Source organism: Neophocaena asiaeorientalis, unplaced genomic scaffold (assembly GCF_003031525.2).
Source record: "Neophocaena asiaeorientalis asiaeorientalis breed wild unplaced genomic scaffold, Neophocaena_asiaeorientalis_V1.1 scaffold67, whole genome shotgun sequence".
In the NCBI taxonomy this organism is placed as follows: Eukaryota; Metazoa; Chordata; class Mammalia; order Artiodactyla; family Phocoenidae; genus Neophocaena; species Neophocaena asiaeorientalis.
Genome location: NW_020173731.1, coordinates 13,305,374 through 13,311,805, shown reverse-complemented (window position 1 = coordinate 13,311,805; position 6,432 = coordinate 13,305,374).

Below are 6,432 nucleotides of genomic sequence, written 5' to 3'. Positions count from 1 at the left end.
TTCCATGGTAGAACACCCCCTCTCCAAATACACCAAAACCCACATTCTAGGAGTCCTTGGTGGAGGTCTCAGTCCTTACCCTGGCTTCATCCATTGTCAGCCAAGCCACTGGCATTTCACGGATCTCAGCTCTGCCTGTTATAAGTTATAAATAACCCCCAGCCATCTGTTCTCTGAAACCCCAATACTGAGAACAAAAGCAGAAGCTTCCCTATCCTTCCCCATCTTATTCTGCTTCTGGCAGGATTTTAATTTTCTCTGCTTTGGAATTTAAATCTCTTCCCTTTTGTGCCTTCTTCCCCAACCCCAAGCCTGTGTGTGGACTTTCTGTCATTGCAAATATTGAGGAAATCTCTGGAGAACAGTTCTCTTAAGAAGGAAGTGCCCATTTAAGGAAATTGCATGGAAACAGTGTACTCCCTCCTCAACCCTTGGCCAGGCAGGACCAGCAGCTGAAAGGCAGATGGAATGTGCACAGAAAATGTGAGGGGACTGTGAGACAGGTATCACCCAAGGCAAAGGGACTCAGAAGCTATGGCTTTCTAAGTCCCTAGAGCTAAGCAAGCCCTCAACCTTGTTGGAGGGAATAAGGTGAGAGACCTTGAGATCTTTCTTCACTCTCATTCCCTACCCCTAAAAACACATATTCTGCATGAGGCCTCTGCACCTCAGCCCCTCTCAACCTGCCAAAGTGATAATTAGCTAATCTGGGTGACCATATGTTATGGACTGAATGTTTTGTCCCCACCAAGTTCATATGTGAATGATATGATAATGTGATGATATTTGGAGATGGGGCCTTTGGGAGGAAATGTTAGATGAGGTCATGAGGGTGGGACCCTCATGAGTGGATTAGTGCCCTTATAAGAAGAGGTACCAGAGAACTTGCTTTCTCTCTACCTTCACTGAAAAAAGGCCATATGACCAGAGCAAGAAGACAGATGTCTGCAAGCCAGGAAGAGAGTCTTCACCAGAATCTGAACATACTGGCACCCTAATCTTGGACTTCCAGCTTCCAGAACTGTGAGAAAATAAGCTTCTGCTATTTAAGCCACCCAGTCTATGGTATTTTGTTATGGCAGCCTGAGCCAGTGTTATATTCTATATAAACAGAATGGTTAGAACATTCCCTCTTCTCAGGAAGAGCATTTCAACAGGGCCTTCCTGGAGACAATGTCAACAACTGTGGTCTGCTCCTTAGTGAAACCTGGTACAGAGGCAGCCATGTTTTTTCCATCATGAGCCACATGATCAGAAATCTGTATTAAAGATTTATATATATTTATATGTAAATATATAATTTACATATATTTACATAAAAGACAAAGTTTTAATTGTATCAAAATTTACTAATTATAAATTAATATTTATTTATAAGGTATACAGTATAAAAACAATTTAACAAACACTTGTATTCCCACCATCCAGTTTAAAAAAGAAAACATGACAGCATTGTCTTTGAATGCCTCCCTGATCTCATCCATTCCCTCCTTAATCTGAGGTAACCCTCATCATTAATTTTGTGCTTATAATTCTTTTGGTTTTCTTTACAGTTTTATCATGTTTTTAATCCCTAACTGGCATAATGTTTGATTTTATGTGTTTCTGAATACTTTATCAGTGGAGCCAAAGTGTACATCTTCTCTTGTGGCTAACTTCTTTCATCTGTGTTATGTGTACTGCAATTCATTTTCTTTTCTTTGTAGTGCAGAATTCCATTGTGTGAATACATCACAACTAACTTCTCAATTCTATTGCTGATAGAAACTAATTTTCTCCCAGCTTGAGAGTACTGAATACTATGCTACAACGAATATTCTTCTTCATGTCTGCTGATGCATGTGTGGAAGAGTTGCTCTAGGCTATAGACATAGAAATAGAATTGCTGGCTCGCAGAGTATATGCATCTTAAACCTTGATAGATAATGTAAAAACTGTTTTCCAAGGTACTTGCACCAATTTGTACTTCCACTAATGATGATATTTTCCTACTTAATTTTTGTTTGTTTGTTTGTTTATCTGGAGGGAACAAAATGGCATCTCTTGTGGTTAAAATCTGCATATCCCTGATGACTAATGAATATTTTTTGAGATTTTTTTTGGCTATTCAGATTTCTTCATTTGTGAAATTCCTCTTCAAGTATTGTGCCCATGTTTCCATTGGATTGTTTGTCATTTTCTTATTGATTGTAAGTGTTTAAGGGCTCCTCATATATTCTCAGTAGGAGTCCTTTTTCAGATATATGTATTACAAATATCTTTTCCCACTCTGGTTTGCCTTTTCACTCTCTTAAGATGCCTTTCCACTTCTTTTCCTTTAGAGTTAATGCTTTTAATTCCTATTTAAGAAATATTTGCCTACTGCAAGGTCATGAAGGTACTCTTTTCTGTTTTCTTCCAGAAATTTTATTGTTTAACCTTTACATTAGGTCTCTTTGTCTGGAACAGAGTTTTGTGTGTGATGTGAAGCTGTTGGTTACCTCAGTGGTGAAAGCTGTCCATGTCTTCTGTGGAGCAGGCCTCTGAGATCTGTGACAATGAACACTACAGGGTCCTCTGTTGTGAAAGTTGTGGGGAGCCTGCAGCTGTCATGGGAGCTGTTGAGGTCCTTGGTGACAAAGGCTTCCAGAGTTCTCCATAGAGCAGGCCACTGGGAACTGTGATGACACTGATACTTATAGCTCCTTCCCTTCTCCTTTATTCCTAGTCATCTCCAGACATCTCAGTCAAGCCAATCTCCCTAATAATCTTCTGGTGTGGAAGATTATCTTTGTTTTTGTTCCATGGTGTTGCTGTAATTCTTAGCTGGACTCTTGGGCCCTCCCAGAGCTATTTTTGTTTGTAGATAGCTGTTTGTTATTTGTTGGGAGAAAAGTGCTGCTATCTCTTACTCTGCCATCTTGCTGATGTCACTCCAAGGTTATTTTTGCTGTTTATAAAATGCTACATATGGTTATTTGTTTTCCACACTTTAAAGATGTCATTCCATTGTCATCTGGCTTTCATTGTTTCTCTTGAAAAGTTCACTAATTGTATTATAGTTGCTCCTTTGCAACAATGTTTGTTTTTACTCTGCCTCCTTTTAACATATTCTCTTTGGTTTTGTTTTCTCTAGTTTACTATGATATATTTAGATCTGGGGTAGGAGGGTGGTTTTATGGATGTTCTTCAGTCTGTGGTTTCATTTTGAAATATTCTAAGATTTGGAATACTTCTATGTGAAGTATCTCTTCATATACTGCATCTGTCTTATTCTTTTCCCTTTCCTCTGGCACTCCAATTACATGTTATGTTGGGATTTTAACTATGTACTATATGTTTCGCACATTTTCCACCCTTTGGGGGGTATGTATTTTAATCTGAATATTTTCTATCGCTTCATCTTCCAATTTACCAATACTCTCTTTTGCTTTGTCTAATCTGCTGTTAAACTCATCAAATTAATTCTTAATTTATGGTATTGTACTTTTCAGTCCCAGGATTTCCATTCAATTCAACTTATTTTCTTAAATACATTAATCATAATTATTTTAAAGTCTGTATCTGGTAAATAAAAAATCTGAATCACCTATGTGTCTGTGTTTTCTTTTGGAGGGAGGGGTCTTTTTCTTGGATTTTAATCTTTCTTATTTTGTCAATTTTCAATTATTTGCTGGATATTGGTTTTCTCAGAAACTGTAGAAGCACTCAATGATGTTAACTTCCTCCAAGTAAGGCTTTAAATTGTCTTGTGGTAGGTTATGATCAGATTAAATTGATCCAATTGAGACTTATCTGTTTCCATGTTATCCTTAATTCTAGGTTATCTGGTGGCTAAACTGAAAGCCTGGGGCCCTGAACTCTAATTTTGTCTCCCCTGATCCATAAGCATTACCAAAAGTTTCAACTTGCTTTCTTTTCTTTTTTTTTTTTTTTGCTTTTTATTTTATTTTATTTTTAACATCTTTATTGGAGTATAATTGCTTTACAATGGTGTGTTAGTTTCTGCTGTATAACAAAGTGAATCAGCTATACAAATACATATATCCCCATATCTCTTCCCTCTTGTGTCTCCCTCCCTCCTACCCTCCCTATCCCACCCCTCTAGGTGGTCACAAAGCACCGAGCTGATCTCCCTGTGCTATGTGGCTGCTTCCCACTAGCTATCTGTTTTACATTTGGGAGTGTATATATGTACATGCCACTCTCTCACTTTGTCCCAGCTTACCCTTCCCCCTCCCCGTATCCTCAAGTCCATTCTCTAGTAGGTCTGCGTCTTTATTCCCGTCTTGCCCCTAGGTTCTTCATGACCTTTTTTTTTTTTTAGATTCCATATATATGTGTTAGCATATGGTATTTGTTTTTCTCTTTCTGACTTACTTCACTCTGTATGACAGACTCTAGGTCCATCCACCTCACTACAAATTACTCAGTTTCATTTCTTTTTATGGCTGAGTAATATTCCATTGTATATATGTGCCACACCTTCTTTATCCATTCATCTGTCAATGGACGCTTAGGTTGGTTCTACCTCCTGGCTATTGTAAATAGAGCTGCAATGAACATTGTGGTACATGACTCTTTTTGAATTATGGTTTTCTCAGGGTATATGCCTAGTAGTGGGGTTGCTGGGTCGTATGGTAGTTCTATTTTTAGTTTTTTAAGGAACCTCCATACTGTTCTCCATAGTGGCTGTATCAATCTACATTCCCACCAACAGTGCAAGAGGGTTCCCTTTTATCCACACCCTCTCCAGCATTTATTGTTTTCTACTTGCTTTCTTGAAGCTTTTCCTCACATGTGTGCAACTTAGGCACATTTGTCTCGATAGAAAATTGTCTTTAGAGTGTTGGGCTCAACAGAGCACATTTCGCTTTGCTTTGGATCTTGGCTCTTCAAGTCCTGGCTGCCAGCTTTGTGCCTTCAAACACTTTAATCCAGCTTTTAAAGTTGCCAGTGTGAGGAGTAATCTGATGCCAATTATTTTTTCAGAGGTAGACATATATTCCCTCTTAGATGAAAAACTCAATGAGAGCAAGTACCTTGTCTATCTTGTTCATCACTGTATCCTAGTGTCTAGAGCAGTGACTAGAATATAGTAGGTGCTTAATAAATGGGACAGCCCAGTCCTTGGCTTCTACATGGGTCACAGCAGTTATCTGATTTGCCCCCTGCACTGCAGGTGAACTTCAAAACCTGGTTGGATGCTGCACCTGAACCACAATGACATCTCTTGGAATTTTGATTGGAATTGCATTGAAACTATAAAATAATTTTGAGAATTTGGCATCCTTATGATTTTGAGGAGAACTGATATATTTGTATTTTGTGTATTCTAAACCATAAATAGGATGTCTCTCTCCATTTATTTTTTTATTTTTTTCACCAAGAAAGACAACCTAATACAAGATTCTATAGCCAAGCTGCTTTGGTTCAAATCCTACCTCTGTCACTCAGTGGCTTTGTAACTTTGTGATATTTTCTAGTTTCCTTAACTGTAAATGGGATGATTATAATTAAAGTCCCTTTCTCATAGGAGTGGTTATGAGGATTTATTAGGTTAATAATTGTAAAGCATTAGAATTACTTGACATGCAGTGGGTTCTGCACAAGTGTTTGTTACATGAAATAATAATTTTCCTATAATGTTTTTTCAATAAAGTTTTAAATATTTCTTCATAAAAATCTTGCATTCTTTTGTTAGATTTATTCCTAGTCACTTATATTTTGATGTTATTTTAAATGGCTATAGTTTTAAAGGTTACATTCTTTATCTGTTTTTGCTGGTTCATGGAAATAAAATTAAGTGATATTGGTCTTCGTATATTGATTTTTTTGGCCAGTCACCTTGCAAAATGCTTGTATTTATACTAATCATTTACCTGTGGATTTCTTAGGATTTGCCAATAGATGATCTTATCACCTGTGAAAAATAACAATTTTGGTTCCTCCTTATTAATTCTTATAACTTTCCTCTCTCTCTTCCTTTTCTCCTTTCCCTCCTCTGTGTCTTGCTTAAAACTTCTAGAGAAGATTTCAAGTATTTACCATTAAGAGTAATGTTCACTGTGAGGTTTTTTTTTTTTTTTGCAGTACGCGGCCCCCTCACTGTTGTGGCCTCTCCCGTTGCAGAGCACAGGCTCCGGACGCGCAGGCTCAGCGGCCATGGCTCACGGGCCCAGCCGCTCCGCAGCATGTGGGAGCTTCCCGGACCGGGGCACGAACCCCTGTCCCCTGCATCGGCAGGCGGACTCTCAACCACTGCGCCACCAGGGAAGCCCCACTGAGAGTTTTAAAAAGCTATCTTTTATCAATTTCCTTCTGCTTCTAGTTTGCTGAGAGTTTTTATCATGAATGGAGAATCAATCAAACGCTTTTTTCAGCAGCAAGTAAGATGATTTTTCTCCTTTAGTCTGTTAATATGGTGAATTGTATTAATTATTTTTTTAAAAC